The sequence below is a fragment of the Schistocerca cancellata genome, chromosome 7 (assembly GCF_023864275.1).
Source record: "Schistocerca cancellata isolate TAMUIC-IGC-003103 chromosome 7, iqSchCanc2.1, whole genome shotgun sequence".
In the NCBI taxonomy this organism is placed as follows: domain Eukaryota; kingdom Metazoa; phylum Arthropoda; class Insecta; order Orthoptera; family Acrididae; genus Schistocerca; species Schistocerca cancellata.
Genome location: NC_064632.1, coordinates 17,210,560 through 17,234,620, shown reverse-complemented (window position 1 = coordinate 17,234,620; position 24,061 = coordinate 17,210,560). Strand labels below are relative to the sequence as shown.

The 24,061-nt window shown below is 45.8% G+C and overlaps 1 protein-coding gene and 1 non-coding gene across 3 annotated transcripts in view; both read left to right on the top strand.

Moving 5' to 3' along the window:
• Positions 1-24,061, top strand: part of LOC126092535 (protein dachsous-like) — a 590,094-nt gene that overhangs the window by 265,293 nt on the left and 300,740 nt on the right. The gene's annotated exons all lie outside the window — the stretch shown is intronic.
• Positions 7,217-7,291, top strand: Trnat-ugu (transfer RNA threonine (anticodon UGU)). The gene has a single exon. It is a non-coding gene; the product is annotated as a tRNA-Thr (tRNA).

The window sequence follows — 24,061 nt, the reverse complement described above, 5'->3', positions numbered from 1 at the left end:
TTATACTAGGCACGTTGGTAGAGAGCACTACAAAGTCCCTGTTTCCATAAATCACGTGTATTACAACTGCATTCGAATCATGCCTATGTAGCTTACACTAGCGCAGATTTCAGTCGATTCTGCTACTTAAGAACAAACAGAATCTTAGTTACAATTAATGAACAACGCAGAAACCTCTCTCTAAAATGAAGTATACCAACATCCACGCCTCTCTCGCCCTTTACTCAGCTATTCTGAAGCAAAACTTGTATACTTTTAGAGGTGGAGTGACGAAGCGTTTGCCCGTCAGGGATGAAGCTGATCAAGCGCGAGAGATGAATTGGGATATAGTTTACTTTATTTTCGAAACGCATTAATTTTATTCCGTCAAGTATCAGAAGTATGTTGCACATTACTTGATTTTAAACGGCTAAAAGACGATCGTTAAATCTGTCGAATCCGACAACTGACCCACAAAATTAATCGAGAGTGTGATGTCATGGAAACGTGAGGAGTGGTTCCCAATCCACATCGGAAATCTTACGATCAAATTTTCTGTGGATTCTGTAAATTTCTCCAGACCGATGTTGGATGATCTGTTCATGAAAAGCTCCGCCCGATGTCCGTCCTTATTGCAGTGCGAGTTTGCTGTTGCTGTGGTCCTACATCCTCGAAGTTGACCAAGACAAAATGTGATCTTAATACTGCCGGACATTTGATCAGTTACTTTATGCTGCTTCACTTTACGCACGTTAGCTAAAATAATACCCGAAAATAGTTACGTAGTACACAACAATGTGGGGGAGGAGTCTAGATGTGAGGAGCTTGCCGGCAGTTTCCCACGAGGGACAGCGGAGGGCGGCGGCCTCCTCCCCCTACCAGAAGTAAAATCGTCGCGAACCAAACTTCCACAGTTCCCCGGCGAACAGACCGACGTAGCGCTTTAAAGAGAGCTCTGGCACACGGAATCGATAGTAACGAGCGAACCCGGGGCCCTCTGTCGTGAAATCTCCAAAACTATTTCGCCATTCGCCGTAGTTGCCCGCCTCACCGCTTTCCCTGTTTCCCCGGCTCGCTGCCGAGGAGGCGGCTGAAGCGCGGAGGTCGGCAAGGCCGTTGACCTGTCGGCGCTGACCGCCGCTAGCGCGCGCCCCTGGCACCGCCGGCGTGCTAGGGGGACACCGACGGCGGCGCGACGCCGAGGTGCCCACAGTGCCCGTCTGCCCACTGCTCACCCGCCAGAGTGACACTGTACAAACAAAGAGGCATCGGCGTAAAACAGTTTTGTTTGATTTCCGACAAAAGAAACTATCTAATAGGGACACAGTGACTGAAATTGTAGTTCAGGCAACGAAGGAAAATTAGGGAAATAATTCGTGTTGTTGCAAGTCTTTACGCAGTGGTAGCCGGGAATGTAAATGAATAACATACTAAAAATTCCGTAGAAATGTTGGAACACGTGAGGCAATACTGACCTTACGACTTATCTCAGAAGAAAGATTAAGGAAAGGCAAACCTACGTTTCTAGCATTTGTAGACTTAGAGAAAGCTTTTGACAATGTTGAATGGAATACCCTCTTTCAAATTCTGAAGGTGGCAGGGCTAAAATACAGGGAGCGAAAGGCTATTTACAATTTGTACAGAAAGCAGATGACAGTTACAAGAGTCGAGGGACACGAAAGGGAAGCAGTGGTTGGGAAGGGAGTGAGGCATGGTTGAAGCTTATCCCCGATGTTATTCAATCTCTATATTGAGCAAGCAGTAAAGGAAACAAAAGAAAATTCGGAGTAGGTATTAAAATCCATGGAGAAGAAATAAAAACTTTGAGGTTCGCCGATGACATTGTAATTCTGTCAGAGACAGCAAAGGACTTGGAAGAGCAGTTGAACGGAATGGACATGGTCTTGAAAGGAGGATATAAGATGAACATCAACAAAAACAAAACGAGGATAATGGAATGTAGTTGAATTAAGTCGGGTGATGCTAAGGGAATTAGATTAGGAAATGAGACACTTAAAGTAGTAAAGGAGTTTTGCTATTTGGGGAGCAAAATAACTGATGATGGTCGAAGTAGAGAGGATATAAAATGTAGACTGGCAACGGCGAGGAAAACGTTTCTGAAGAAGAGTAATTTGTTAACATCGAATATAGATTTAAGTGTCAGGAAGTCGTTTCTGAAAGTATTTGTATGGAGTGTACCCATGTATGGAAGTGAAACGTGGACGATAAATAATTTAGACAAGAAGAGAATAGAAGCTCTCGAAATGTGGTGCTACAGAAGAATGCTGAAGATTAGATGGGTAGATTATATAACTAATGAGGAGGTATTGACTAGAATTGGGGAGAAGAGATTTGTGGCCAAACTTGACTAGCAGAAGGGACCGGTTGGTAGGACATGGCTCTGGCTCTGGCTCTGAGCACTATGGGACTTAACATCTATGGTCATCAGTCCCCTAGAACTTAGAACTACTTAAACCTAACTAACCTAAGGACATCACACAACACCCAGTCATCACGAGGCAGAGAAAATCCCTGACCCCGCCGGGAATCGAACCCGGGAACCCGGGCGTGGGAAGCGAGAACGCCACCGCACGGCCACGAGCTGGTAGGACATGTTCTGAGGCATCAAGGGATCACCAATTTAGTACTGGAGGGCAGCATGGAGGGTAAAATCGTAGAGGGAGACCAAGAGATGAATGCACTAAGCAGATTCAGAAGGATGTAGGCTGCAGTAGGTACTGGGAGATGAAGAGGCTTGCACAGGATAGAGTAGCATGGAGAGCTGCATCAAACCAGTCTCAGGACTGAAGACCACAACAACAACAACTAAAAATCCAGACTCGTGGGGTGTGAGCGTTGGGGTGGACGGAGGTGGTGTTTCGAGGTAACTCTTTTATGTTTTTATTGACTCTCTTGAAAATCGTGGCTCCGAGGGAAAATGTCTCTCAGTGCGAAGTTAAACTACTTTAAATTTCCTACTAAAACGGTCCTATTGACCTTTCTCTAGAGTTAAAAGTTTCCACATTGCAGGAGATGGTAGCATGCAGAGTGTTAAAACTAATGTTCTAACGCAATAAAAATAATTTTTATGGCTTCTCATCTATCAGACTAAAGGTATATCTGTCGATCCATAGACAGTCGTTCATCTCATTTCTGACACATTACGCATTTCCCCTCTCTCTTATTATTGTGGGCACGATTAACTGTGACTTTTGTTAGTTATTTGTCGGATAGAAAGGAGGCAAGGACTTAATACTTTCAACAGGCCGCGGCTGTTGGGAGAACCGACGTCATCTTCCTTCAATGACTAGGCGTGTCGTAGGCGCTTTCTTCGTCACATTCCGACTGTCATCTGCACACCGAAGTCGGACAATGTATGGGCCAAACTGCTAATATTTGGAAACGTGTTCAGTGACTATGTCTAAAAAACGTTAATGTAGCGTAAACAGCTTCTATCGGTACACTTCGTTTCCGTTAAGTCTTCTTTCTGATAGATTAAAACATGTTGTTGTCGTAGTGAGTGGGCGACCTACACGTTACACGATGAATGAAACGCTTTGTTTATCCATCACACTGTACAGTATATTTATCACTGTATGTCTTTCGCATAGAAATGGATTCTGTAAAACTTCCCTCAATAACTCTAACAAATATTACATCTGTGAGATGTTTCTTCGAAGCATCTAATTAACACTTCTTTATGAACAACGATTTCGCGTTATTTGATATAACGCATCAATTTTAGCGATATCTCAGTTTCGCCCTCCATTTGGTACTTCGATGTGTAGACTGTACATCTTCTAAATAAGTTATTTTGCTTATTTTACTTCTTTTTTCCCACAGCAGTCGTCCTCCAGGCCTCTTAATCACAAATCAGGCGATGAAAGACCGGAGGTGGGTCAATATGTGTGCCGCACATGGAATACAGAAAGAGAGAGAGAGAGAGAGAGAGAGAGAATATGCACTTTCGGACTCCACACAGTAGTTACACGCCTTAATTTGAGAAGCGCACATTCTTTAAGATAGCTTTCACTTCTTTCATTCCTCGCAATTTTCCCAACTGATTTCATAATCTCGCCATTCTTTACGTTTATCATCTCATCTCGTTCCGCGACGTCTCTTACTCTATATGAGTGATGGAAAATTTTCTTGATGTAGATTTTAAGTACGGTGTTCCATTGCCTTTATTGCTTGCTGTTTTCTCGCTGTAACATTACGGCGCAAGATTGCATCTGAAAACTTTGAGGCAGTTAACGTGAATCGGCAATTTAGACTCTCCCAGCTAGAGGTTGCCGCCTTCCCTGCTCTGCGTCTTTTCTTACCTCTTGCATATTTTTGTAGAGTAAATCTTTTTTCTACCAGTGTCGTTAGACTCTTTCAATAAATCTCGTTCAACATCCACAAAATATACGCATCGTAACACAACAAACAGCTTTCGGAATATACGCTGCGATCAACACATGCTTTGTATGATATAGCCTTAGCTTTCTCATCGGTTTTGTACCTTTGAATTACTTCCTTTGTAACTTTAAATTGAAAGACACTTACTTCTCTCTGACTGTTACACGGTATAATGTGATGACCAACAAGATTAATATATTTTGTAATCACGTTACCAATTTCCCTTACAGTTCTTAATAATTACTGCAGTGTACATCGCTTCTGTTCCTCAATAGGTTCTTTTGAAAGTGTCTGCGGAACACTAATAGTCATTTGGATACAGGTTTCATCTGATCTGACAACAGATTCACTCGCATAAGGTGCGCCAGGTGTTCTGGAAATCCCTTGGTTTCAAGTATTTCCTTCTGCCTTCTTCGTTTCTTGGCGTAGTCGATGAATGCAATATGAGTTTCTGGATTAAATTTCGCGTCTATTATTCTATCACCTGTTTTTTAATGAAGACTTACTGTCTGAGCGACTGTAATGGAATCCATTTCGTATCTTCTATGACAAATTGCGCTATTCTTGACCTGTTGTTACAGCTCGTGTATACACTTTGTATCCAGTATTCAACAAGCTAATACCTCTGAATATATGAGTAACGGGCCGATCTGCATTCATAAATAACGATATAATTTTTATCTCGTCTCATTATTTGGGGATTGTCTTCTGTTTCCAGTATGTTATTATCTATTTATTTATTTATGTACATTCTTCTTGGGATGATGGGACCTGCAACTACTTGGTCGTGGGGCGAGTCAGTACAATGCTTAAAGAACGCTAATTAGAAAATTTATAAACGAAAGAATTAATAAAACACGAAACATTGTGAAAGAGTTTATCGAATGAATGACACATTACAGAGAAATATTCTCAACTACTGCTCGAAATTTCTGTAGGAAATAGAAGATGTGTGCCACAAGGAAACCTTTCAACCTGGATCTGAATACTTGAGCGTTATCATTCCATTTTTGTAGTTCGGCTGGAACCCTATTAAAAATTAAAAACTCCTGTGTAGCGCACAACTTTCTGTACAATGCTTAAGGAAGTGATATCCAAGTGCATAACGTTGTTTGGTCTTGTATTAGCCGAATGAATATTGTAGTTTCTTCTGACAGATTGTTATTACCAATAAATCCGATGACGGAATACATAAAATGAATGTCGTGTGAGTAGGGCATCCCGTCGGGTAGACCGTTCGCCGGGTGCAAGTCTTTCGATTTGACGCCACGTCGGCGACTTGTGCGTCGATGGGGATGAAATTGATAATGATTAGGACAACACAACACCCAGTCCCTGAGTGGAGAAAAATCTCTGACCCACCCAGGAATCGAACCCGGGCCCTTAGGATTGACATTCTGTCGCGCTGACCATTTTTATTTTTTATTTTAACATCTATTTTTGTTCTATATTGTTCTTTGAATTTGTTCGGGGCGGACGTCCGATGACACCGTCAGGTTCTTCGTTGATCCGTTCACTCAGTTTTTTATTACAGAGGGTAGCTAACCCTCTGACCGAGCACGCTGAACTACCGTGCTGGCGAAGTTCGAAAATTTACGCGGGATACATGTGTAGGTACGACTGTGAGCAGCTGCCTACATGAAGTTCGGGATTTGACGCCACAAGTCAGTTTGACTGGCCTTTCCTGACTGAAGAGAATTCTTGGTGAATGCGCAGAGTTGCCTCAAAATACAACGCCACACCAGATGATAGAGTGAGAATAAATAAAACGGACAATCCTTGCCATTTCAGTGTCAGAGACGGTGGAGATCTTGCTTATAGTAAAGATAACAGCATTCAGTTTTTGCATAAGATCTCGAGCGTTGAAACTTCCAAGAAAACCTTCCATTTATCCTCAGTCCTAAGAATTTAAAATAATCGATTTCACTGACTGTTTGACCAGCTTGGGACAACAAAGTTTCGCTTTAAAAAAAGTTTCGTCTGGGAAACTGTACGCACTGCGTTTTATTGGAGTTAAGCGCCAGTCTGTCCCTCGAGAGCCACGTGTCGGTGTTACTGGCTACTCTGTTAGCTATAGCATTTATTTTACGACTCACGTCTTTCACAGTAACACCTGCGTCATCTGAAAAGAGAATTTTTGTAGTCATCTTTCATACCTAGTGACAGCTCACTGATATATAGCAAGAAAAGCAACGGACCCAGAACAGAACCCTGTGCCACCCATCACTTTACATGACCCCAGTCAGATTTCTGGACAACCCGCTGCTTCTTACTTCTCGATATGATGTAAACCGTTGTTGAGCTTTTTCCTTAATCGCGTAGTATTCCAAAGTGCGCAGAAATATCGCATGGTCGACACAATCAAATGCTTTTGTTAAATTAAAAAACAAGAAAGCAATAGTCCAAATTGTGAGAGATCATTAGCATATTTGAAGAGTTCAAAATGAATGCCAATCTTTAGCGGCAGCCTTCCTAATTTTTGGTTGGTTGTCACTTTTTCCTTGGGGTAACACGTCCTCATTCCCATTTTTTTCTATGAACCGCACAGAAAACAAATTACGTCTTCTACAAGTATCTGAGGCATCCTAAGCGGAATGTCCGAAAGAACAGATAACATCTTCATATAGTTAAGGTTAACCGGCCACTGTCCTCCTCCTTCTGTGCGGATGTCACGTATTGCCCGAACTCTTACGGGACTCGGTAAGTTTGTCTGCCGCGAGTAATGAGTGTAATGGGCAGAGGCACTACGGATGTAGTGTGTGGACATTAAGGTGGCAATGTGGGCCTCACGGGGAGCGTGCAAGGGATAAGTGCCTACAGTCGCACTATTCTCTGTGCCCTCGGTGGCTCAGATGGATAGAGCGTCTGCCGTGTAAGCAGGAGATCCCGGGTTCGAGTCCCGGTCGGGGCACACATTTTCAACTGTCCTCGTTGTTGTATATCGACGCCTGTCGGCAGCGTAGCGTCTTGATTTAATTAGCATTTCAGGTGAGAATGATGTTGCATTGTGAGACTGGGCGCCGGATACTCTGCACGACGTAACGTCTTTGCTTGCGATTGCTCGGTGAAGCGCAGGACACGTACAGCACACGCCACTCGCAGCTCGCCTTCTGCCGGCAGCAGATCGACGATCGGTGAGCGTGCAGCTCGCTTTCGTCCTACGGCACTGGAACTGGTATAGTCCGCTAGTGAAGGGATAATGGAAGCCGCCGAGCCCGTGGTTACTCTGCCGGTAGCTGTCGGCTTTTGAGGGAGCAGTCAGCCGCCGACGGGGTCCGCGTGGGCGTGGAGCGCCGGCCGAGCGCGATGCGCGAACGCACGGCCGCAGCCCTGTCCGCGCTCTTTGCTTTACTGCCGCTGCCGCAGCGCACGACCGGCGGTGAAGGCGTCTGTCACGCTTGATACGGTTGATGCAAGTTTCACTCGCGCAGTGAAGAGGTTAATACATTGTGTTTAGTAAACGCAGATTGTTTCAGCTTACAGATTCTAGATCCGTACTCTGCAAACCACTGCCAAGTACGCGACAGCCCACTGTACCAGCTGTTAGGGCTGCTTCCCGTTCTATTCGTGTACGCAGCGTGAGAATTGCTTAAACGCCTCCTTGCGCGCTGTAATTAGTTTAACATCGTCCTCGCGATTCTTAGGGTAGAGATACGTAGGAGATTGTAGCACATACCTAGCACATTACTTAAAGCAGGTTCTTAAAACTTTGTGAATAGCGTTTCTCGAAACAGTTTGCGTCTGTTTTAAAGTTTCTGTAGCATTTACGTCCTACTGTCACGTTCGTGCTGTCCTTTTCTAGATGCCCCGTGTTAGTCTTGTTTGGTGAGAGTCCTATACACTCGAACAATATTGTAGTATTAGTCGCAGCAGTATTTTGTGAGCAATCTGCTGTGCACACTAATTGCATTTCCCTATTATTCCACCGAAATGTACCAACTGTTTTGCTTACGGGTGATCTTATCGTTTACATATCCCTACGAATTTCTAGGGCCAGGTATTTGTATGATTTGATCTATTGCAATTTCAGACTTGAGTAATGTCTCAATTAAGGGGGAAAGCTGAAAAGTGTCTGACTGCTGTTGATTCGTTAACTATAGAAAGGAGAGCTCGTGTGCTCAGTATAGTGTCCTGAAATACACTAATGTTGGCCGAGGTACCTTATCACGATTATTACGAGGGATAATTAAAACTTTTCCTGAACTTCTTTTGCTACGGTGAACGACAGAGAAAGGAACGAGGTGTTACTCTACTCGCACTATGCACAACGCGAGAAGAAATAAACTTCCGGAAAATATGCTGTACCTTGAAGGACAAAGTCACTTTATTCACAAGCATATGGAAGGCAGTTCATCTTTGTAGAAGTATGTGATAACAAGTTCAGACCAAATGCAACACACGTGTCACAGTAAAGGATACCAAAACAGTCGCAATAATCGACAGTATGCCGCTTTCTGGCGGCAATGCAGGCGACTGCATAGTCTCACATGCAGATGATGATGAAGGTGCATCTTGCGGTTGACTGACGCTAGCATCCCGGGCCTTTTGTTACAAATCGGGAATGATTGTTGCGGGGCCTAGAGAACGAGTAAGTTGCCGCTCGTCATGTCCCATACATGTTCAATTGTCAAGAGATGTAGTGATCTTGCTGGCCAGTGCAGTTGTTTCACACCACGAAGAGGACGTTGCGCTTCAGCAGCGTATGTGGATCTGCATTGTCCTGCTGAAGAAGCACATTACCTTCCCCTCGAAGGAACGGCAGTCGCACTGGGATGACGGCCAGTGCAATTTAGCGGGCACTGGTTACTTTGCCCCGCAGAAATACCAAATGTGACCGCGATTTGTAACTGACGGCTCCCCACACCTTGAAGCCTGGGAGGAGGACTTTGTGGCGCAACGGAATGCACTCCGGAATAGGCAGCTAACCGGGTATATGCCATACACGTGGAAGTCCGTTACTTGCGCACAGAAGCACCGATCACCTCTGGTCCCAGCACAGTTACTGCCTGCGGAATCAAAACACAGGCCTGCTGAGCGCCATCTCATCGCCGATGATAAATGTCGATCACCGACACTGGGACCCGTCAGTATCCCGGTGCCACTGAACACAGACCTCGAGCGTTTTGCATTTTTTCCCGGTACTGTGTATCTATGTTGAGCACGCAATCCTGCAGATTATTTTACGGGATATGATGGCGAATCACAAGGAGAGAATAGAGTTTAGTCCAACGAAGTGTAAGACGGTCTGTAACGAAGAATAAAATAATTTCAGCATGTTACTTTCTGAGCTTTAATTTCGCGAGATATTGATTTTAAACAAACGCACGAGACGTTAACACAATGATCACTCCTAGTAGATGCCACAAGATACACATGAGCACATCTCTCTCTCTCTCTCTCTCTCTCTCTCTCTCTCTCTCTCTCTTTGTGCCTGCGTGCGTGTGTGTGTGTGTGTGTGTGTGTGTGTGTGTGTGAAAACGTGAAAAAGTGGAAGAGGGTAGGACATTGACAATGAAAGAGAGAGAATGGTTGGCAGAAGAAGCGGTAATAAGGAGCCGTACAAGGAATGATAAGGAGGTAAAAATTACCAGAAAGAGTCTCCGCAGCAGTTGCTCAGGTCGGTAGGTTGAAGAATGACACAAAATAAGCGCACTGGCGAGAAAGTGTCACAAGGTTCGTAAAAGCAGGTATTCAGGCGCGATTTACAATACGAAACTCGAAACAGGTAAAATGAGAGTGGCATAAACCCGCCGGAGGACAGATGAAAGAACTGGAAATTCTCACAGAAAACGGTGGTAATGAATCGCAGCCGACACGAATATAGCGCTAATGTAATAGGAAACGGGTTTCGGGTAAGTATGAAATGCTCACGATTCAGACTGTTAGCCGGGCGGACAGCGGCGGCCGTCATCTGTTTGCGGCGCGTTATTAATACAGCTGTAGCCGGCGGTGACATTTGCATATGTTTCGCTGACGCTGGGTAGCCGCGCATTGTTACAGCCATAAAGAAGACGGGCCCGGCCGCGGGCTGGCTGTCGGGTGACCGCCCACTACGGCGCTCGGCGTGGCCTAGCCAGCCCGCGGGGCTGCGGGCCGCCCGCCACGAATTAATTCGCCCGCTTAGCGGGAGGGGGGGGGGGGAGGGGAGGGGGCAGCGGGAGGTGCGTGACAATTCTATACAGCGCGGCTCGTTACATTCCGCGGGCCCGCGCATAAATATCGCCCGTAATGAGGCCCGCGACACGCCCGCCGCCGTTGACGCGAGCGTCCCTCGTGATAAAGGACGCGTAAATCTCGCGCCACTTTCGACAGTTTGCCAGGCTGGGAGGCAGCGCGTTTCGTAACCGGTCCACGCGGCCAACCGATGTACGAGGTAGCTCACTGGCCAGCGCTCAGGAAATTGGTAACAAAATAGCGAGTGTAATCTTCAGCCGTTTGCGATATTTTTTGCGCGTATTTGAAGCAGACGGCGCGAATACTATTCTAATTTCTCCTTTAGCTCAATGCATAGGTTTACGTACCTCAGTACGTTTTGTCAAACACTCATCTTGCATGGGTTTTACGTACCGTACAGTAAAACCCATTCAAGATGAGTACCATACAGTTCTTAATTTCGAACTACTTCTAATACACGGTTCAGTCACATTAATATGACTACCGTTTGTGTTTGGCGTCAACATTCAGTTACCACTCACAGACTGCTCGTGGCGGTATTGGCAGTGTAGGGTGTATAAAGCGTGTCTGAGGGACTCGGGAAACAGTGCAGTCGTCGTCGTAAACTTTGTCGTAATGCGGAAACGGAGCGATTTATCCGCTGGCCAGCAGACTCCCCGCATTTAAACCCAATAGAGAATCTGCGGGACCGTGTCGATCAGGCTGTTGGCGGCGTGGATCCTCAGCCGAGAAACCACGGCGCTGGACTCGGCATGGCTCCACATCCCTGTCGGTACTTCCAGAGCCTCACTGACTTTCCTCCTGGACGTCTCGCAGTGATGAGCGATGGAAAAGGTGGTTGGTTCGAATCCTGCCTCGGGCACGGATGTGTGTGATGTCCTTAGGTTAGTTAGGTTTGAGTAGTTCTACGTTCTAGGGGACTGATGACCTCAGAAGTTAAGTCCCATAGTGCTCATTTGAACCATTTTTTGCACTCCCGACAGCTGGTCGCGTTAATGTGACTGAACAGTGTAGTATGTCAGTTTGACTTTCAGCAGACCATTTTGTGACGTTATTAGTTAAGAAAACCGGACAGAAACTTCGTGACCTCCAGAATAAATTACGATAACACTGTGTAACACTGCATGTAGCGTTGATAGTGACCTCAGTTCGAAAAAATGGTTCAAATGGCTCTGAGCACTATGGGACTCAACTTCTGAGGTCATTAGTCCCCTAGAACTTAGAACTAGTTAAACCTAACTAACCTAAGGACATCACACACATCCATGCCCGAGGCAGGATTCGAACCTGCGACCGTAGCGGTCTCGCGGTTCCAGACTGCAGCGCCTAGAACCGCACGGCCACTTCGGCCGGCTGACCTCAGTTCGGAGAGGGAGAGTATCCGTAAGTTTCTTTAGACATCCCGTACCCAACTTAATCTACTCATTGATAGCGTAGAGGATTTGAGAGGATGTTGATATCCGTGTTTCACCCGCTGTTCCAAATAGTCTCAGACGTTTTCAATGGGATTAACATGCGAAGATTTAGTGGAAAGGTCGAGGTGCGGTATGGCATCTATTCCGTGACCACGGAACATGTTGAAATAGGCACTATGGTTTGGGTTTACAGCCACCTGAGCGGGTAAGCCGAACTCGTTAAAAAACGTTCAGATGTACGTGAATTGCTTAGGGACCAAAATGCTGAAGTCATCGGTCCCTAGACTTAGGACAGCACACACACCCATACCCGAGGCAGGATTCGAACCTGCGACCGTAGCGGTCACGCGGTTCCAGACTGAAGCTCCTAGAACCGCACGGCCACACCGGCCGGCTTCGCATGGTCCACGAGTGGTTTTATGAGCACGAGCATGAATTCTCGCATCTCAATTTGTGGTGTACTTTAGAGAGAAGGGTGCGTTATCACTGTGCACTTCCATTACCTTACCCGAATTTTTCACTATTTTGCAGTAAGAAAGATTGCCTCGAAAACCATGCAGGACCTTTATTTATCCGTTCTCAGACGACTGGAAGTTATTTTGAATGGCAGCTGGTATTGTGTCATGTTTTGTTCATCGCTTGTATGGTCATTTGTGCTACTTTTGTCTGTACACATTCAGTGTCCCCTTTTAGTGTATGTGGTACGGAGGATGGGTCGCAAGAGTGTTTTTTAAGCAATCTCCTATGCAGAACTGTCACCTTTACTTAGTATTCTATTAGTGGACCGAAATGTGGCAGCTGTTTTACCTACGACTGAGCGTATGCAGTCGTCCCATTTCATATTGTAACAAAACTGTCCCACCCGAGTAAGTACTTGTATGAGTTGACCGAGTCTGTTTGTGACTGACCGATGTTGTACTAATAGGCCGTTCGTTTTCATTTTCTGAAGTGTAGAAGTTCACATTTCTGAACGTTTAAAGCATGCTGCGAATCTATGCACCTCTTTGAAATTTTATCAAGATCCGATTGAATATTTGTGCAATGTTTCCCAGACAGAACTTATAGATACCTTATCACCTGCGAAAAGTCTGAGGTTTATAGTTGCCTGTAAGGTCATTAAAATGTGGGGCTGAGCGCAAAATTAAGCAGAGTTTCTTTTGTGTAACTCGCCGCCGAGGAAATAAGCGTGCACGGCAAAAGGTAAATGTGTCCTCAGTGGTTGTCAAATGGTCCGTAACGCAGTAAGGGCGGGGGGTAAAGGTCTCCATACATCTGCAGCTTTAGCAGTGGAAGCCGTCCGAAGCAGTGTGTTAGCAGTGGAGCGTGATGGCGGCCGGCGCGCCGGAGTCGGTGGCTGCCCTCGAGGGGGCAGACTGCGCCGGTGGGGGCAGCGCCGGGCGTCGCGACGCCGGCAGGAGCACGCGTCGATATGATCGTGCGCCTAAATTAAGCCTCGGCCGCGGCGGGGGACACACCTCGGATTAATTAGGGAGGCGTCGCGCGAGCGTAAATCAGGCGCCGGGGGCAGCGCGTGACGTATGGCGCGCCCGGCGCCCACGCCGCCCGTGGGCGAAGCGTCGCCCGCCTCTCCGGCTGACACGCCGACCCTCGAAGATCCTGCTGCGAATGCCGCCGCCCCTACCAGGGTCTTCAGGCCTGCTCAGCACGGAACAGCAGTGCGGAAGGACGAGTCCGAGCCGTTGTGTTGTTCAGATCAGTGTGTATCCGAGGGAAGTCGAGCGCTTCGTAGAGTGGGATGTCATTTGACGCTAAATGTAAGCGACGGTAGTTTCGTGGATACGAGAGATTTCTGGTACAGTATGACATCAGCCTTAAATTACTAATGAGGTGCATCGATCAGGCGTGTTGGTCTGGCACGCCGTGTGGAGTATCATATGCATACATCTTGAGAGCAGGAACGACGGCTGAGAATTGACTCTCAGTTTCGAATGAGGTTCGTAGTGGCGGAGTGTTAGAGAAGATAGAAGGGTTGGTTCCGTAGGGGAGGCGAAAGGGGTTTGAATCTGCCACGGTCTTATCTGTCGTACCACTCGACAGTTAATTTTAATATTCAGGAAAACCAGTGGAAATCGAAAGTAGAAAGACTGGAAAGCAGTTTTAATCTCCTGTTCTCACATAAGGACTGGTTACACGCAATCGTAGATCAGTACGGCCACTGTTATCTTCAGAGAAACGGCCCCGGGTACCTGAATACGTCGAGGTATGATTATGTGTGGTGTCATAACATCCCGTTTCTCATTTCTTTTGTATGAAAGTATTAGCATGGAGAGAGCTTAGCTTGTGTCAATTCTGACTTAGTTCTTGAGACAGGTAGAATGGAAGACATGGAGACGTGATAGAGTCGTGGCAGTATGGTCGTGATGCCAAATTCAGCTGCAAATTTGTGCCGTTAAATGTAGTGAAGAGTGTCAAAAGACCAAATGAACAATACATATTTTTGTGTTATTAAGTAAACTAGTGCCGGATATATACAAATGTAAGCGAACTGCACGTTAGATATTACTGAATCAGGCAGTGCATTTGTTAACACAAGACCTCAGATCCAGGAGCTCGGACGCTCGTGATCTGTCCGGTTGTCGTGTTTTAGGTTTTTCGTCGCTTTCCTAAATTACTTCAGCCAAATCCTAGGACGGTTCCTTAGGCCATGTGTCCTGTGCTCCCCTAATTAAACGCATGTGTCTATATATACTCGCATATGACTTACGTGTTCTTTGTAAATAAGATAACACATCCCGTATCATCGTAAAATGATCCTCGGACAAATAAATTACTGATATTGTGGTCTAGTAAATAGAAAAGCACCAAAAGATGTCCACTGAAGTCTGAGCGCAGCTTTTGTCGCTAGGATCAGTGATGACGTCAGTCAGCCATTATGTTCGCTTGCTATCGTGTTGCAACAGGATTTCTCTTCTGCAATATCACAAAGTTATAAAGGACACAAAGGCAGTGATGTTCCTCGCTGTTACTGGGAACGTGGTGCAGAACTGCAAGGTGCCAGAAAGTGGCCGCTCGCTTAACGATTCAGGGGAGCGGGTCCGGCGTTGCCAGTGCGTCGCGGCGCCCACGGCCGTGTGGGAGTCATCGCGGCTCATTAATACAGGCGCGACAATCGCGTTACGTCACTGCGCGGGGTTGCGGGGCGGCAGCGGCCGGCGGGGGCGCAACCGCGCATCCTCGACCAGGCCCCGCCGTCGGCCGCCGGCCGTTCATTAGGGAAGCCCGGGGTGAAAGGCCGAGGGCCGGCGCGGCGCGCTCGTTAATTAAGCGCGAGTTGCGCGCCCGAACAATGTGCTCCCCGCCCAGCCGGGAAGTGGACTCTGTCTCTTTTGTCGCACCCTCTTATCAGCACGGCCGTATGCTGCTTCTCCCTATTTACCTCCAGCACCGTTGTCAATACCTCCCGAATGTCGGTGTGCGTAACATTAGGAGAATTTGTGGTCATCGGACACTTCCATTCGTTCTGTAAACGAGAGTCAGCATTGCTGAATGCTTTATACACTGTGGCGCGGCACACCTGCCCTTCGTGTTGTTGTAGTTGTGGTCTTCAGTCTGAAGACTGGTGTGCTGCAGCTCTCCACACTAGTCTATTCCGAGCAAGCCTCTTCATCTGTGCAGAACTGCTGCAACCAACATCAGTTTTAACCTGCTTAATGTATTCGAGCGTTGCTTCCCCTCTACAATTCAACACCATCCTTCTTGCCCCCCCCATGCCCCCCTCCCCCTCCCACACACGCACTTCCCAACATTACCAAATCAGTCATAAGGGTCAGTTGTCACATGTGTGAAGAGCACAGATGCTCATGAAGTTCGGATATCTACGGAACTAGATACAAATAATGGCGACTAGTTATATACACGCCCAAGTGGTACGTGGTGTCATTCATGTGGTAGGCCTGAAGATGAGATGATTGGAACGTCGAAACTGGTTGGCTAATAGAACATTATCAAAATAGCGGCTGTTGGTACTGTATTATTACATTAAGTCAACAGTTCCTTGGTCCCTCATGATACCTTATATACGCGCAAACCAATCCCTTCTTGTAGTTAAGTTGGACCAAAAATTTCTTTATTCCACAATTCGATTCAGTACCTCTTTATTAGTTATTCGATCTACCAATCTACAGTAATTTTCGAAATTATTCTTTTTAAAAACTATTGTTTAGCATCACATTTCAAAAGCCTCTGTTCTCTACTTGCCTAAACTTCAGAAAAGGTTTCCTAACACTTAAATTTGTATTCTGTGTTAATTTTTTTTCCAGAAATGCTTTTCTTACTAATGCCACTCTGCGTTTTGTATCCTCTCCACGTCGGCTTTCGTTAGTTATTTTGCTGCCTAAATAACAAAACTGATACACTACTTCTAGTGTCTCGTTTCATTGTCTAATTCCTTCAGCATCACCTCATTTAATTCGACGACCTTCCATTATCCTTCTTTTACTTTTGTTGATATTCATTTTATATCCTCCTCTCCTTGTAGGAAATGGAGACACAAAAGACCTGCCGTCATAGCAGAAAACTGATGATGATGATGGTCATTGAAATACGACAAAAATAAGAGTGAAAACAATGCGCTGCGCCACTGATTAGGTGCGTATCCAGATGTGCCGGTGCTGAAGATGAGCCAGAAGATTCCAGTTTGGGCGACAGGCTGTCCAGGCAGATGCGCTCCCTGGAAGCCAGGCCCCTCCCTGCACCTGCGCGCGCCCGCTTTGTTCGGCCTGCCCTCTCGCAGACCTGCGGCGACAAACAGCCCTCTCGAGGGTCGGAACGTCGCAAACAGCCCGCCGCCCTACCGACCACGCCAAGGGGAGCGTATCTGTGCCATTCTAACACTGGCAGTTATCTACAGTTCGCTGCACCCTTTTCGAGGCGGCTAAATGTTCCTCTGAACACGGCTACTCTGTCCGCTCTGTTAACTCCGACGCTGCTTCCGAATGAGAAAACTTCGAGACATACCCTCGCTTTATCTCGTTTTCGAGTGTTGGAGACTGAAATCCGTGCTTGTGCTCAATTATCTTGAATTCTACGGCCTCATTCTCTTGGCACTCCTTCACTGCTACATTTTGTTCGTTTAAGTCCTTTCTGCACTGGATGTTATCTTGTTACGCGGCAGGAATCTGACAATCCTCTGAGGGCAAATCAACTTACTCGGACTTCACAGAGTGATTCCCCACATAGTAGCAAAAATGTCTGGAAAATAATGTCGTCACCTGTATATTTCGCTACACAACAGAAGTCAAGGCATGGCAACACCGTTACCGCGTGTACGGCAAGTATCTCCATTCGAGACATTGTTAACAACACAAGACAGTGTTGTGGTAGTGTGTTGGAGTAGGACAGTCGAGCTATAGGATTCCATTTCTTGTGTAGGCGTGTTCGTATTTATTTATTTGTCTTGTGTTTATAAGATTACGTGGTTTTCGTAGACTCTTCTCACTCCTCGTATAGTAATTAAAGGCGCTCATGTACAGAACAGGTACGGTTACTTGATACTAGCACAGAAATAAGACTATAACATTTTATTACTCTACTTTTAAGGACGTATTTTGCCTTCAAGAATTAGCTGTATTCTCATACCACTCACTATGTTTCCCGGACAATTTTCAGCATAGCTCACCCTCTACTTCATTGTTCCCCGCTCATCCAAAGTAGAAAGGCACCAATTCCACGTATCTCCTATTTGATGTACCCTTGCTTCTCTTGTTATTTGCTATCGACGTTAGTCGATTCAAGTCAGGAGATGTTGAGGGAATAATGCGTCACGGAAAGTAGTAAAAGAGTTTTGCTATTTAAGCCGCGAAATAACTGACAATGGCGGAAGTAGAGAGGCTGTAAAGTACGGGTATGCAAGAAGCAAGAAAAGCTTATCTGAAAAAGAGACAGTTTTAAGATCTAATGAAATTTGAGTGTTAGGACTTTTTTCTGGAAGGGTGTGTAGCCTTCCACGAAAGTCAAACGTTGAGGATAAATACTAGAAACACGGAGAGAATCCAAGCTTTTAAAATGGGCAGATACATGAGATTGCTGAAAATTTGACGAATGGGTCATATAACTAAGGAAGAGTCACTGAAACGAATCGGAGAAAAAACAACGTGACTAAAAAAGGGAAAACAATACTGCGGTGCCCATGCTATTCCGAATTACGATGCACAAAGTTCCTTCGGACATGGATGCATAGAGTAATGACAATGAAAATTTGTGCAAGACGGGTGCTCGAACCCGGGTTTCCCGTTTATCACCAGCGGTAGCGTTACCATTTGGCTATCCGTGGACGACTCACGGCCAGACCCAAACTTCCATATGTCGTCAACCACGGGTCTATAACCTGGACTTGTTGTTGTTGTTGTGGTCTTCAGTCCTGAGACTGGTTTGATGCAGCTCTCCATGCTACTCTATCCTGTGCAAGCTTCTTCATCTCCCAGTATCTACTGCAACCTACATCCTTCTGAATCTGCTTAGTGTATTCATCTCTTGGTCTCCCTCTACGATTTTTACCCTCCACGCTGCCCTCCAATGCTAAATTTGTGATCCCTTGATGCCTCAAAACATGTCCTACCAACCGATCCCTTCTTCTAGTCAAGTTGTGCCACAAACTTCTCTTCTCCCCAATCCTATTCAATACCTCCTCATTAGTTACGTGATCTACCCACCTTATCTTCAGCATTCTTCTGTAGCACCACATTTCGAAAGCTTCTATTCTCTTCTTGTCCAAACTATTTATCGTCCATGTTTCACTTCCATACATGGCTACACTCCATACAAATACTTTCAGAAACGACTTCCTGACACTTAAATCTATACTCGATGTTAACAAATTCCTCTTCTTGAGAAACGCTTTCCTTGCCATTGCCAGTCTACATTTTATATCCTCTCTACTTCGACCATCATCGGTTATTTTACTCCCTAAATAGCAAAACTCCTTTACTACTTTAAGTGTCTCATTTCCTAATCTAATTCCCTCAGCATCACCAGACTTAATTTGACTACATTCCATTATCCTCGTTTTGCTTTTGTTGATGTTCATCTTATATCCTCCTTTCAAGACACTGTCCATTCCGTTCAACTGCTCTTCCAAGTCCTTTGCTGTCTCTGACAGAATTACAATGTCATCGGCGAACCTCAAAGTTTTTACTTCTTCTCCATGAATTTTAATACCTACTCCGAATTTTTCTTTTGTTTCCTTTATTGCTTGCTCAATATACAGATCGAATAACATCGGGGAGAGGTTACAACCCTGTCTTACTCCTTTCCCAACCACTGCTTCCCTTTCATGCCCCTCGACTCTTATAACTGCCATCTGGTTTCTGTACAAACTGTAAATAACCTTTCGCTCCCTGTATTTTACCCCTGCCACCTTCAGAATTTGAAAGAGTATTCCAGTTAACATTGTCAAAAGCTTTCTCTAAGTCTACAAATGCTAGAAACGTAGGTTTGCCTTTTCTTAATCTTTCTTCTAAGATAAGTCGTAAGGTCAGTATTGCCTCACGTGTTCCAACATTTCTACGGAATCCAAACTGATCTTCCCCGAGGTCGGCTTCTACCAGTTTTTCCATTCGTCTGTAAAGAATTCGCGTTAGTATTTTGCAGCTGTGACTTATTAAACTGATAGTTCGGTAATTTTCACATCTGTCAACACCTGCTTTCTTTGGGATTGGAATTATTATATTCTTCTTGAAGTCTGAGGGTATTTCGCCTGTCTCATACATCGTGCTCACCAGATGGTAGAGTTTTGTCATGACTGGCTCTCCCGAGGCCATCAGTAGTTCAAATGGAATGTTGTCTACTCCCGGGGCCTTGTTTCGACTCAGGTCTTTCAGTGCTCTGTCAAACTCTTCACGCAGTATCTTATCTCCCATTTCGTCTTCATCTACATCCTCTTCCATTTCCATAATATTGTCCTCAAGTACATCGCCCTTGTATAAACCCTCTATATACTCCTTCCACCTTTCTGCCTTCCCTTCTTTGCTTAGAACTGGGTTGCCATCTGAGCTCTTGATATTCATACAAGTGGTTCTCTTCTCTCCAAAGGTCTCTTTAATTTTCCTGTAGGCAGTATCTATCTTACCCCTAGTGAGACAAGCCTCTACATCCTTACATTTGTCCTCTAGCCATCCCTGCTTAGCCATTTTGCACTTCCTGTCGATCTCATTTTTGAGACGTTTGTATTCCTTTTTGCCTGCTTCATTTACTGCATTTTTATATTTTCTCCTTTCATCAATAAAATTCAATATTTCTTCTGTTACCCAAGGATTTCTACTAGCCCTCGTCTTTTTACCTACTTGATCCTCTGCTGCCTTCACTACTTCATCCCTCAGAGCTACCCATTCTTCTTCTACTGTATTTCTTTCCCCCATTCCTGTCAATTGTTCCCATATGCTCTCCCTGAAACTCTCTACAACATCTGGTTCTTTCAGTTTATCCAGGTCCCATCTCCTTACATTCCCACCTTTTTGCAGTTTCTTCAGTTTCAATCTGCAGTTCATAACCAATAGATTGTGGTCAGAGTCCACATCTGCCCCAGGAAATGTCTTACAATTTAAAACCTGGTTCCTAAATCTCTGTCTTACCATTATATAATCTATCTGATACCTTTTAGTATCTCCAGGATTCTTCCAGGTATACAACCTTCTTTTATGATTCTTGAACCAAGTGTTGGCTATGATTAAGTTGTGCTCTGCGCAAAATTCCACAAGGCGGCTTCCTCTTTCATTCCTTCCCCCCAATCCATATTCACCTACTATGTTTCCTTCTCTCCCTTTTCCTACTGACAAATTCCAGTCACCCATGACTATTAAATTTTCGTCTCCCTTCACTACCTGAATAATTTCTTTTATCTCGTCATACATTTCATTTATTTCTTCATCATCTGCAGAGGTAGTTGGCATATAAACTTGTACTACTGTAGTAGGCATGGGCTTTGTGTCTATCTTGGCCACAATAATGCTTTCGCTATGCTGTTTGTAGTAGCTAACCCGCACTCCTATTTTTTTATTCATTGTTAAACCTACTCCTGCATTACCCCTATTTGATTTTGTATTTATAACCCTGTAATCACCTGACCAAAAGTCTTGTTCCTCCTGCCACCGAACTTCACTAATTCGCACAATATCTAACTTTAACCTATCCATTTCCCTTTTTAAATTTTCTAACCTACCTGCCCGATTAAGGGATCTGACATTCCACGCTCCGAACCGTAGAACGCCAGTTTTCTTTCTCCTGATAACGACGTCCTCCTGAGTAGTCCCCGCCCGGAGATCCGAATGGGGGACTATTTTACCTCCGGAATATTTTACCCAAGAGGACGCCATCATCATTTAATCATACAGTAGAGCTGCATGTCCTCGGGAAAAATTACGGCTGTAGTTTCCCCTTGCTTTCAGCCGTTCGCAGTACCAGCACAGCAAGGCCGTTTTGGTTAATGTTACAAGGCCAGATCAGTCAATCATCCAGACTGTTGCCCCTGCAACTACTGAAAAGGCTGCTGCCCCTCTTCAGGAACCACATGTTTGTCTGGCCTCTCAACAGATACCCCTCCGTTGTGGTTGCACCTACGGTACGGCCATCTGTATCGCTGAGGCACGCAAGCCTCCCCACCTACGGCAAGGTCCATGGTTCATGGGGAACCTGGACTTGTACATCCATTATCTATATTCCCATGCAGGGTAGACGTTTTACGTGAAAGTCGCGGCCCTGCGCCGTGTATCTGCTTTTACAGAAGTTATAGTGGCTGTTATTCTGTTCTTCCGTTATATGTCACGAGGTAAATGGGAGATGAACACACTTTCCTGCACATATCCCCACAAGAAAAAATCATGTAGAGCCATTTCTGGCGATCTTGGAGGCCAAGAATGCAGGGAAGTGCGCCCTGTCCAGTGTTGAAGCAGAGTGTCATTGATAAATTAACGTAGGTCCATATTGTTTAACCAGTGTGGTGAAGCTCCATCCTGTTGGAAAAAGAAATCATCGGAGTACTCCTGAAGTTGTGGAAAAAGCCAGTTTTCCGGACACTGTTTTCCTCAAAAGAGAAGGGACCGTACACTTTTTCATGAGAAATGGCACGAAAAACGTTCACTTTGGGTGAATCTCTTTCGTGCTAAGTAATGTGATGAGGGTTCTGAAATCCCTATATGCGCACGTTATGTCGACTTACTTTACCGCTGACATGAAATGTTGCTTCACCACTGAAAATTAACAGTGGTAATAATGTATTGTCTTCAAAGTCCTCTAGCAGAGCATTGCTGAAGTCAATCCGTTTCTTTTTATCGGAATCCGAAGAGCTCGCACTAACTATAGTCTGTGTGGTTTGTAGACCAAACGACGCCCAAAAACACTCCCCAGACAATCGTGTGAGGCAATGCCAGTTCTCTGGTTGGGCGGCGAGGAGACTTTCGTCAACTCCGCTCAAACGTTTGCCGTAGCCTTTCCAACATGTCATCTGAAATGCGTAGTTGTCCTGGACTACTACCTTTGCACAAGCATGCTCTCTCTTTAAATTGGCGGTACCGAGGACGAATGTGCAAATTGGGAAGACGCATTGACTGACATCTAACGGCAAATTTCTGAGACTCTAGGCCACGCCCATCCAAACAACACACTTCCATGCTGTCACATCCCATGTTTCATAATTATTTCCGTCCAATATTAAGTCATTCGTTTTGAAACACCCTGTACTACCCTGGTTCCTTGAACATATGCCACTTATTATCTGTCAACAAGTGTTATTCCAATATGATGGATATCCATCTCACTTTGGAGTGAAGGTTCGTGAATATCTAAATCAGACGTTTCCTGAAGAGTGGACAGGCAGAGGAAGTCCTATTTCGTGGCCAACACGTCATCCCACTAGATTTTTTCTTGCGGGCCACGTGAGACGTCTGGTGTACGAGACGCCTGTCGAGAACGTAGAGGATCTGATGGCAAGAATTCTCGCTCTCTGTACGACACCGACACCGAGGATGTCAGCACGGGTACGACAGAACTTTGTGCGGCGATGCCACGCCTGCGTTGACGCTCAGGACGGCGGGCGGAGGGGAGGGGCACCGTGTCGAAGAACTATTGTGAATGTAGCAGCTTATGAAACTTGTGCAGGTAAATTGAATTCATTATTACTGTACCGTAGAATTTGCATTTTTTCGGTCTCCCTGATCAAGCGCCGCTACTAGCCATCAACGGAGGAAATTATCTAAGAGTCTTGGGGAGTATTCGGCGGGAATCTGTACCTCATGACCGGGGCTCGGAGGTTGGGCACAGCTATCTTCCGCTACAGTAACTCCGAACACGGATCAGCCACAAGGAATTCACATATTTCGACATACCTCAGTAATTCGGGGAAGTCTCACAGAGCTGGTAACGTGTAATTGCCCGAACGCGTACACAGCCAGGCAGCGACGTGCTATAGTTTCAGTAGTTGACACAAACTGGCTTGCTGCAGCCGAGATGGACTTCTGCGAATCCACAGAAACATTGTCCCCTCCTTTTCTGTATATTTTTTTTTTCTACGGTAGCTGGGCGACAAAAGACAAAAGCGCAGCGGCTGTAACTCGCAATCAGCGCTGGCTGTTGGGCCGCTAACGAGGTGCGGCCGGCCCTCGCCGCGGACCCGGGCAGGACGTGACATACCCGCGGCGCAGTCCGCAGTACCCGTAAATAACTGATAGCGCGGCCACCGGCCGCAATTAGCGCCGCCCGGCTCCTCAGCCAGCGCGCGTGGGTGGCGCTCTCCGGCGAGCACGTGTCCGTCACCCCCGCCGCGCGCGCGGCTGTGGTTGAGGCGAACGAGAATTGTCAGTTCCTGGCAGATAGTGTCGGTGAAAGGTAAACCTGGTGGACCGACTGCCCAAGTGACAGAGAATGTGCTTCCGAAGGTTCGGGGTTTGCAGAAAAAACTGACGCCGTGAAGCATCCTGTCGCATCCCCTGGTTTTATATTTACGTGGAACGCTGGTACAGGAATGTCTAGAGTAACGAACCGAGCAGCGATTAACAGCTTAACTACCAATGCATGGCTATATGCGTCTATAGTCTACGTCCGGATCGCGTTGTACACTGAGATGTCAAAAAGTCGTGCGGTAG